This window comes from Poeciliopsis prolifica, unplaced genomic scaffold, assembly GCF_027474105.1.
Source record: "Poeciliopsis prolifica strain line A6 unplaced genomic scaffold, Auburn_PproV2 SCAFFOLD015, whole genome shotgun sequence".
NCBI classification, from domain to species: Eukaryota; Metazoa; Chordata; class Actinopteri; order Cyprinodontiformes; family Poeciliidae; genus Poeciliopsis; species Poeciliopsis prolifica.
In genome coordinates this window covers 11,509,050-11,520,000 of record NW_026562390.1, presented here as the reverse complement: position 1 = coordinate 11,520,000, position 10,951 = coordinate 11,509,050, and the positions used below count along the sequence as shown (strand labels likewise).

The window sequence follows — 10,951 nt, the reverse complement described above, 5'->3', positions numbered from 1 at the left end:
TCTATATTAATAGTTATATATTTACACAAAAATGTTTTCTTTAATGCATTTGACAGTTTGCATCTGGCTGTTCTTGTGTTCTTCTGTCTCTGTTATGGGGGGTTTGGTCCTCCAGCTCCGCCTTACTTTCTTCTTCTCTTGTTCAGGGTCCTCCAGGACTGTTATAAATGTTAAGTTATTCTTTCCTCTTCCCTTTTGTCATTCGTTCCACTGGGGAGAGGCAAGTTTTGTGGTCCATTGGAACCCTTTCATTCATATTCTTCAAATGTTTATTTTTCCATCTGTGCTGATTATATGTGTTTGAATATTTTCATTTGAGTTATTACTCCTTTATAACATTGTTATGTTGTATAGATTGAGCTGGAGAACTGGAGCACATGCTATGTGCTAATGCTAATATCTCCCGATTGACAGGTATGTTAGCCTGGCGCCCTTTTGTCATTCGTTCCACTGGGGAGAGATTGGGCTGGAGAACTGGAGCACATGCTATGTGCTAATGCTGATATCTCCCGATTGACAGATCAATAAACGGAGACTGCCTCCAAACCCAGACTTGATGCTTTGTGGTTCATCCGATCACCACACACAACGCAGAAGTCCACTGGTCACACAAGGCTCTTAAGGGTGTGGGGGCTGCTGGCGTTTTATAATTGTCTGCGGCAATCCGGCGTCATGTTATTCCAGACATGCAGCAGTGAGTCGCATCATTGCAGCTTGTTAAGAATTATAAAAGAGGAATAACTTGATTTAGCCTGTTAATTCATTCCTCTGATCCCAAATTTTTGTGCCTCAATATGCGCAGGGAGAAAGAGCAATCATACGACGTCAGACTTCAGATATCCAGAGTTTTATCCAGAGAAAATTCAATGCAAGAAGAATGTTACAATAAGCATCTCACCTAGATTATCAAAAGTCCAAGACATGACAAAACAGAAACAATTACCTGAGTAAAAAGGGAAACAGAAACAAACAAAAAATGCATCCTTTGGGAATCTCTCACTCAGCACAAAGAGATTTGAACTTCTGCTGTAAAACAAACCATTTTATAAGAATGTGTATTCCCCTCATTTAAATATATGCATTAGGAGGTGTGTTTTTCCTTTGTGTGGTCTGTCTTAAATGTTAATTTTATTACCTCTGAGACCTACTGAAACACCCAGCTCTTCTCGTACCAGCCTCCTTAGGCGACCTGATTTACGGTATACATCTGGAACATTATCTCTGCCTCAAAATGATTCAACAAGAAACCAGTTGGTATTTAAAACAAATTTGCACAAAATCTGTTGCTTAATACTAACTATAAGTTTGGATCTAAAACTAACTAATTAAAAACATGCCTTTTAATGCTTAAAGAAATATATTAATATGTTTGATTATATGTTGTAACGGACTTCTATAGGTTTTAAAAAAGAGATCACCTAAAGTACTTGACCATACTTACCTGGGAGCAAACACATAAGGATTTAACAGAAAGATTAACATTCCCCCTTTTAGACATTACCTAACATCTCCGTCTCTCCACCTCTTGCTAAACACCTTTCTAGAAGAATAAGACTGGTCTCCCCCAGTCACATCAAAAAGAAGAAAAACTTACATCACATAACATCAATACAAAATCACAAAAATATAAAAACTTCCTGTCACCTAAAAGCAGTAAAAAAACATCCAATCATACACAACAAATAACCATACATTAAAATATCACCGTAGAATAACAACAGTAAAAACACAACAATGCTCTGAAGAGAAAAATAACACAGGTACATACAGTCACAAACTTATTAAAAAAATAATGTCTTTACTTCAATATGTTGATAATCTCCTGCTAGCTGCTGCTGCACATTTGGCTATACCTAATTATAATTTGCCGTTTAATTTGGATTTGAATTTTAATTCCTCTCATCTGTTTACAATTTTTCATTAATCCACCAAGTGGCACCATGGAGTTCTAAAAGCTGTCTTATGATGCTGTGAAAAAATGTTTTCTCTCTCACAAATTTCTTCTAATTTCTGATCTGCAAACATGTTTTATGTCAGACAAAGATTATCTGAGTACAAACAAGTACGTTTTAAACCTTTGTCTCAATAACTGACATCAAGCATTTGTCTAAAGTCGCAAAAAGTTTCTTAAATCTATGGTGGGGGATTTTTTTCTTCAAAGAGGTGAATTATTTCAGCCACACTGGATGGGTTTCAAGCATAAAACAACATGGATTTATTCACTACAAATCAAACAAATAATTTTATTTATTCCGCTTTATTCAAAATAGTTTGTTTTGGAGATGTACCAAACCGATATTTACATCTGTATTGGCCCCAATACTGAGAAAAAAATCCTAATCCATAAACGCAGATCTATTCAGACTAATTCTATAATCGTTCTTTATTTATTTTACATCATATTTAGAATAATTAGACTTTCTGAACCATTTCAGAGAAGTTTTGTTGCATTTTATTTTGAAATTGTTTTAGTTTCGGTTTCCTGATCTTTAGAGAAAAAAGACAACTTCTACATTAAAAAAAGAAATTCTACTTATGATTGGAAAGTAAATCAATAGCAATATCAATAGATCAGGATGCCAACATTTATTACATTTTCAGCAGTGTGGTTCACTTTCACACTGTGTCAAAATAAAAGCAGGTGAGTAGTTAAAGTGTAGATATATTGCTTGCAAAATATTGTAAATATTTAATAAATGTCAATTTATTGCATGTAAATATTTATAATGTGACGTGAGCTCAGAGTGCGAAGCTACAATTAGCTTTCCATAAGATTGTTCAAAAATATCAGTGGATAAATGGATTAAGGCTGTTAATGCCACAGCAGGTATGGAAAACCACAAATGCAATAATTAAATCATATAGAAATCTATTGTTGAATAAATAAAATATTACTTATTTTAAAAATATTTTGTCATTATTTCAACTTGAGTCTTGCAGAACTGATATCGTTTTCCATAGCGATGACCAGAGGCAATACCTTGCCCTTGAAGTCCAGTGAGGTCACTGATGAGGTCATCAATGACAAAGAAATTCTAAGTAGGAATCTCAGTGCTTCAGTCAGGATTCAGACAGCTTTCAGAGAAGATTTGCGAACAACGATCTTGTTTGAACGCACTCGTGCCTTTCTTGATACCACTGGGTTGGGGCGTAGGATACGCCGTTTGCACCGCAATGAATAATTTATTTGATTATCGTCTTCCTGAGGAGGACGAAGGAGGTTGTCAGGACTTGCCTGATTCTAAGAGTCACAGGACGTTGAGGATTTTGAGGAGGAACAAACCAACCCGGCTGGGGAGGTTTGTTCCAAACCAACGGACATCTTAGGGACTGTAGAATTAGACCCGATCGTGACCCTACCAGAGAGTACCGCAAAAAACGGTACTGTCTCCAGACAAACTGACCCGGCTGGGCAGGATTGTCATGAACCGACGGCTCCGTGTGCTGTTTGTGAGACAGCAGACGGAGCCGACTTTGAGCAAACCGACCCGGCGGGGGAGGTTTGCTCAAAGTTGACAGAAGACCTTGTGTCCCAGAGACGAGCCGCAGAAGCATCTGCCCCAGCTGGGGAAGATGTATCTGCGGCCGACCTTGCAGCCCAGGTTCTTGCTGAATTCACAGCAGAAACCTTGGCTTCAGTGGTCCCAGCTCTTAGATCATCACCAAGGTCTCTGAAAGGCACCGCTACGAGTCTTTGAGGTACCAAGTTCCCTGGCTAGGGAACTTGGTACCTCAGAGGCACAAAACAGGTCTTTCAACGGTAGGGTCATGATTTCTTTCGAAATTAACAGTTTACCGGACGAGGATCATAATTCATAAGAGAGGGTCGGGTTAGACATGATAGATTGAGGGAAGTGGATGATGTTTTAAGGATATTCTTGGGTGTGTTGTGGAGGAATTGGCCACACACACCAAATATTGGACCACATTCCTGTCGGGGGTGGACAAGGATCGATTTCAGTGAGTTTGGTGCAGCGCGGTCAAAACGTGAGTGATAGGTTTAAATTAATAACTTGCATTAACACTAATCATTGTCCTTATGAACAGTTAGACTGTTTAGTTGTTCTAGAATGTGTGATGTTTCTGGAGGAGCAGGAAGCGTGACAAATTGTAAACATATGCCAGCCGCCAGAAAACTGACCTGGCAGGAGTACCTCAAAGGCTAGGTTAAAGTTTATTAAGACAAAAAGTCCATCTTTTTTGATAATTTTTAACACCCAATGCCTTAATTCCCTAGGAGGACTTTGTTAAACTTTGACACGAGTAAAAGTTAAAATCAGGTAAAATTTGACATTTGACCCAAAATGGCCGCCTCCCTGTGCATCTTAGAGGGTACCGTCAACAGACTTTTTTTCTAAATGGGGGTGGAGGGATCTGCCTACGTATAGAGTTTCAGATTTCTACGACCTGCAGTTCTTCTAAACTCGCGATAGGTGGCATTGTAGAGCAGATTGGCCACGTCCGCTTGCGACTCCATCCTAACATTTTCCTGGGGGGGAATTTTGGGTCAAGTTTGGTGAGGTTTTGCATGTGATAAAGTGGAGGGCATTGGTTGTTTTGACGTTGGTCATGGCCGAGTTTCTGAGAGAGTGAGGTTACTTGTAAAGGATCAATACTTAATATTGTCAGTTTTCTTACAGTTATTCTGTTTTCTCAGATTTGTTAGCGGTTGTTATTAGTTAGGTAAATAATTGCTCCGCAATATCAGAAAACTAAACTCCTGGTGTGAAGCCAGGCTGTTGGCTAAACCCTGCAAGGTTTCTTCATGCATAATTCAAAACCTGCAGTAATCTTGTAATATCTCAAAGTATTCAAAGCTCCTAATTGTGGTTCTGAGATGTCTGGAACCAGCTTAGGGTGCTACTATTGTTAGGAGAGAATGAGTATTTCTAATGAAAGCAACAATTCTTTTCTGCTCTAAAGAAACAGTAGCTTGCTCTTTGCTCATGAGAAAGCCAAGGTCCCAACATCCCAGCAGGATGCAGGACGATTAATCCAAGGATTTATCTGAACCAAACATAGAAACGTCTTCATTAACCATACATGACACAAGTAAACATCAAAACAGGACTGAAGGCTGCAAGCGCCTTCAATCTCCAGCCAAGCACAGGAATTGACCCTTCAGATTCAGTAGCACAAATAGGACCACAAAATATCTCTGATTTACCAAACACACACTTTCCCAATTCACTTAGTTAAGGGGACTCATCAATATTGGCTCAGAAGAATTTTAGTTAGTGAAAATGTATTCCTCATTTTATTCCTACAAATCATTGCAACTGGTTTGTAGGCTTGACAAGAGCTACATTTAAACTAGTGGTTCTGTTCTACCGTCCATAATCCAAAGGGTGTTGGGGATACTTATTCTATTCAATTACCATCAAGTCCTGCAAATGAAAACAGAATTGTAAAACATTTCCAACCTCAAAGCTGGCTTTGATTAGGTGAAAGAGACACTTTTTGATATTTGAGCTCAAAATATTTCAGTTAAAAAGCTAAACAGTTAAAAGGTGCAACTAGCTGAATGGAAGAGGGAACAGAGCAAATAATCACATGTTTTGGTGATGGCAGGTAGTCCTTATTTTGCTTGTCGACCACTACATAGGTCATAACAGCGTGACACGGTAGCCCCCTCCCCCTTTCTTCCTGTCTCCACCCTTTCACCCTCATTCCCTCAACTCAACCAGCTGTCCTAACAAAGAGCAGCCTGCCATCCTACACCAATCACACTTTTAGCCCAACTCCAGTGGTGGCATTATCTGGCACTGTATGGCATATTCAAAAACCAAATAACATCAAGTGACAGTTTAAACTATATCAAATAGACTTTACAGTATCTTTTACTATACACAGAAAAAATAGCAGCCAAAGACCTAACAACTGATACAATATTTAGTGAATAATGAAAACTACTTTACATCCTGGTAGGACTGTAGAGACCAGAGAGGCAGATCAGGCCTGCAGAATGCAGAGCTATCTGTGGTTCAATCGAATGCTGCGCCCGAGGCTCAGAGGCATTGAGACAGAACAAGTCAGACAGACACAGCATGGCACCAGACAGCACACTGCCTGGTTCAACCAACGCCATGTATATCCCAGAAACACGCACAGAACGGAAAACGTAAATGCTATAATAAAAAGCACATTTACTAAAGTATTACTTTTTCTCTAATGAACACATGATTGTATATAAAAAGGAATTCTTTGTAAAAACTGTCTGTACAAATAAAATATTTTACTCTAAACATTATATATAATAAGTGCAAAATGTGGTCTAAGAAAGATATGATGTTGGGGATGTTTCAGTTCACTAACATGTAGCAACTACAACAACTGAAGTAAAAATGTTCTGAATCTAAGACTAAAGTGGGTTTCCAAAGGTGTAATATTCTTGTTAACATGGAAGGGTAAACAAGAATACAAGAAAGAAAAAATCAAAGGAATAGTGTTGTTGCAGCACATTCATCCATCAAGTGCTGCAAAGCTAAGCATTCTCTATCCATTATAGGATCTGCATTCTTGTTTGGAAAATATCAGCGCCTTTAACAGGAAAGTTGCCTAAATCATGCAATTTTTAAATCTTTCTCAAACAATTTTACTTGTGGAAAGGATCACATGGAATGCAGCATTTTGCATCAATAGAAATGACAAAAATCTTTAGCTTTCCAAACGATTCCAATACGTTCACAAACTTCACTTGCAAACACAGAAAACAGGAAATGATCCAGCAGCACGGGAATTTTTGAGGTCAGACACTGTCTTTGCTTTGTTTGATCTGGTCTATGTCTTGACATACACCAGAAAACCTAGTGAACAGTTGTGAGTTTCTTACTCCAACTGTTCCCATGAAGAAAGTGTTCAAAATATCAATAATATTTTCTGTAACAACATTAATAATTAGAATTGCTGCCATAATGTGTGTGTTTAGTTCATTTTCATCATGACTTGCATTTACGACAAAAGACTGACATGAGGTCAGTCAGGACATATTTGGCCAAAAAGCCATTAACTCCACTACAATTGTATTCTGGCAATACACAGCCACATTGTGTATGATAAGGCTTTAGAAGCTGCAGCGTTTGATACGGATACTAAAAACCACACAGTAAGAACTATAATCCTTTCAATCCAAAATAGAAAAAGAACACGAGATCCGGACTCCTCAGTGGGAGTCCGAGTCATTGTTCTCTGGCAGAGCTGATAATTCATCTAATCTGGTCTAATTCGTCTACGAACACTACACATAGGGTCAAAGATTTTCATAGAGTGGTCCATCGGACCTAAAATCTAAGGCTGCCATATCAATGAACACTTTGTAAGGCCACTTTAAATATATTTAAAAAAATAAAAATGAATAAATAAATGAATGAATGAGTGAAAAAATGAATCTCGTTCTTTGAAATTAGATGTTGTGAGGAAACACAAGAGAACAAACTAGTGGCAAATGGTCTGCAAATGCTACATGGCGGGTCAGGGGGATGTGTTAGCTTGTGTGTATCATTAAGACAATAACTCCATTGTCTCCCCATGTCCCTATTGTGACCGAAAAGCAGAGGATTGGGCATGTGCAGAACTGTGGAACCGTTCAGACCTCAGCCCCACAATGTCATTTTGTCCATGTCTACTTAAAGAGTTGTGGAATATAAAAGTGAGGGGAGTGTCCATGTTGGTTTTCCAATGTCTATAAAAGGTGACATATGAAAGGTCAACAAGAACAAAAGGGGAAAGAGAGGCAATAAAAGGTTAGCCTCCTATGAGGCCATCAAGATGATGGCAAAACACACAACAGCATGCCAGCAAATACTTAGCCACAGAAAGTGTATCAATAAATGAGTAATTACGTCTTTTAATTTTGATATTGCACCAACAAGCTCTGTTCTCTTTAAACAACCGCTTCATTTCTCACCTTTATGAGCTGCTTTATGTTTTCCTGAATAATCAGTCATGTAATGACTCCTCATTTCTCTCACTCATCTGTGCAACAGCAGCAACCTAATGAGCAGCAGCTCCCACTGAAATGAGAAAGGATCACTGCAACGCAGTGTGACTCAGGGTGCTTCATCTTTCTACAGATTACTCCCACTGTCACCACGGCACACAGCTGAGTTCGCTCGCCCTCCACATCCCTGCAAGCATGGCCTCCATACGACTGGTGGTGCGTCACTGGCCTGTATGCAGCCAGTTTGCTGCTCCTGGTGGAACACATGGAGCAGTGTACCAGCAGCAGCAACAGCCTTCACACATGTGCTAAGACTGCAGATCAGAGGGGTGATGATCATGCACTGATTCCTGGTGAACAGTTCAGGGTGAGTTTACACATCAGCAATGCTGAGCAGTTTAGAAGTCTGCTCCATGTGCAACATTTCTGCAAAGGAAAGATGCAAATATTGACTGGACAATATATATATATATATGGAGACAGATATGATTCATGGCTGCAGTGAGAAGGGTAGTAGTATATGTGGCACTTTTTATGTTCTCTGATAACTACAAGCTGAAAGAGAATGAAATTGATAAACTTGTGATATTCACTCTGTCTTGAACTGTTGAAAGTCTCGTTCTTTCTTGTTTTCTCAATTTACTGCAGGCAAGTTTCAAGATGTCATAGAAAACGGATTCCTTTCAAGAACTTCTTCCAATTGTTTCCTCTGATTTCATTTTATAACAACTCACCGATTATAACAGTTAATACTGAATCTTCAGAGTAAAAGGAGCAAATTTCAGAGTTTTGTCATTTGTCAGTGTGACGAGGGAGCGCGTACTGTGAAGAAACAGAGGATTTTATAGTGTCCAGGCAGCACAAAGCTAGCTGAAAATCGTTCATTTCAGCCACCAGACGATTACTCCGAGTACCTTTTGACAAAATTATCATATGGGGAAGATGAAGAAGGTTTATCAATAGATAGGTGAAATAGGTTTAACAGCAAGTCAGAAATATTTATAGAAAGAGACATATTTCTGTCATTGAGTGAGGTTTTAATACCTTAAAAAATATACCCATCGACTTGTGAATATTCCACATGGGAACATGCTGTCTTATTTATAATAGAAAGCTCTCTACCTTGTTCCCAAAGCCCACTAAAGTGACTGTGATACAATCTTTCCATTAAAAACAGGAATGCCAGGAATGTTAGGAGAAGGTAAAGAGGAAAATCAGCTTACAAGTTCCAGTCAGAACCTGTGTGCACACGCTATAATAGTTATTATATAATGACAGAATATGTACTGTAGCACAATTTTCTTAAGTGCAAATCTTAGTTAAATGCCAGAAAGTATCCCATGGCATTAAATGGGACATGTTTTTGAGCAACTTAACTATCTAACCAGGGTTCTTCTCTTTATTTGTTTTTCAAAATTTATGTGACAACTCTCATTGATCCACTTGTGCTCTTTGAACAGTTGCAGTTCAGCTGTGGCTCTCTCTTTGTTGTGAGGGTCAACAGCTGAGACAGCGAGCTTATGTGCAGCTAGTTCAGCTGATTTTCAGGGCATCTAAACAAAAACAGAGCCCTTCTCTCATTCCTGTTGTGAAGCGTTCGCAACACTGCGGAAATGTAACACTTCGATGAATCCATGTTTACATCGCTTCCACGTTTACATGTTTTCAGCACGTAACCACACCCATGTGCCATACGTAGCTGTAATGCACGAAAGCTGCATGGGGCATGCCGAAAGGACACGAGCCATCAAAAGCCCTGCAACACAAAGGCCATGGCAGATAGAGCCGCATCTGAAGCCGCCTCCACGCCCCGGTGTGTCTGTCCGCGTTTCACCGGCAACAATGGTGACGCAAGCTTTGCGGCTAACCAGCTGGCTAACATTAGCGATTAAGCCCAACAATAACAGCGAGCTGCCAGGGCACTGGATTCAAACTGCTCCCCGTAAACATTAGCACTTCAACAGGTGCGTCAGTGGTTGTAAACGCACAACCAGTTTATTCACAGACACAACACAGACTAATGCGGCTCCCATTGTAAAATTGTTGTCTGGTTTCAACGGTTTTCCAAGCCCAACTGAAAATACGCCTTAAGCTGGTGAATAATACTTACCCAAAGCGATATTCTGACCGCCGTAGAACCCTGGATCACGCTGTGAGATCAAAACCGCCGTGTCATGAGTGTGTTTGTCCAAAGGAAAAGGAGGGAGGAAGAAGATTAGTTGTCCTGTGCAACTCCGCCGTCTCACACTAAAGGAAAAGGGAATGCAGGAATGTGACGTTCCGCTGGCAACGTTGACACGTGCACCCAACAATAAAGCACGCTGGGAAACGGAGTTTTGTTCAACAGTCCACTCTAATCCTGTTTTTAACTTCACGCTTATCTGGCAAGGGAAAGAAATATATAAATAAAAATCTATTGCAACGTTTACTCTTCTATTTGTATTAATAAAAAATTCCAAACAAATGACAATAATAATAATAATTATATTTATTAGGGCTTCGCAAGTCAGTCACTGCTCTCCTTTTGCATTGCTATGCGAAGGCCCCTATTGTTCTTCACCCAATACAATATCTCTTTATTATTTATTATTCTTCCGCTACAGTTAATGCGGCTCGTACCGCTGCGTGCCCACCCTCAAAAATGATATCAAAAAGTGCGGCTATCACTTTAAGTGGGATTCGGAGTTACCATGGTGACGTAAAAAGCAAACAACGAGCAAAAATTTTCGTCAGTTACAAACTGCCGAAACTAGAGTGTAACCAGTGGCGGAGCTAGACTTTTTTTCAAGGGGTGGCCAAAGGGTGAGCAAGGCTTTATCATGGAACGAAAGAAAAAAATGTGTTTCCTTTCGTTCAAAATTAATTAATTTAACTAGTTAGGTTATAATTCAAAGCTTTCATATGACATAGCCTACTTACATTTCAGTCATTATAAAACTTAATGGTTTTTCACATATTCTTACCACACACATTTCAAGCAAGAGCTTGGAGATATAAAACATTACAGGGCAG

The 10,951-nt window shown here is 39.3% G+C and overlaps 1 protein-coding gene across 3 annotated transcripts in view; it reads right to left on the bottom strand.

Annotated features, from left to right (window-relative positions):
• The window catches only part of ctif (CBP80/20-dependent translation initiation factor), a 55,682-nt gene extending 45,371 nt beyond the window's left edge, over positions 1-10,311 (bottom strand). For 2 of the 3 annotated variants that reach the window (XR_008606620.1, XM_055040267.1), the window contains exon 1: positions 10,050-10,311. The gene's annotated coding sequence lies outside the window, so the exon portion shown is untranslated. The remainder of the gene's footprint in view (positions 1-10,049) is intronic. The other variant, XM_055040268.1, reaches the window with a different exon arrangement.
• Positions 10,312-10,951: the final 640 nt, after the last annotated feature.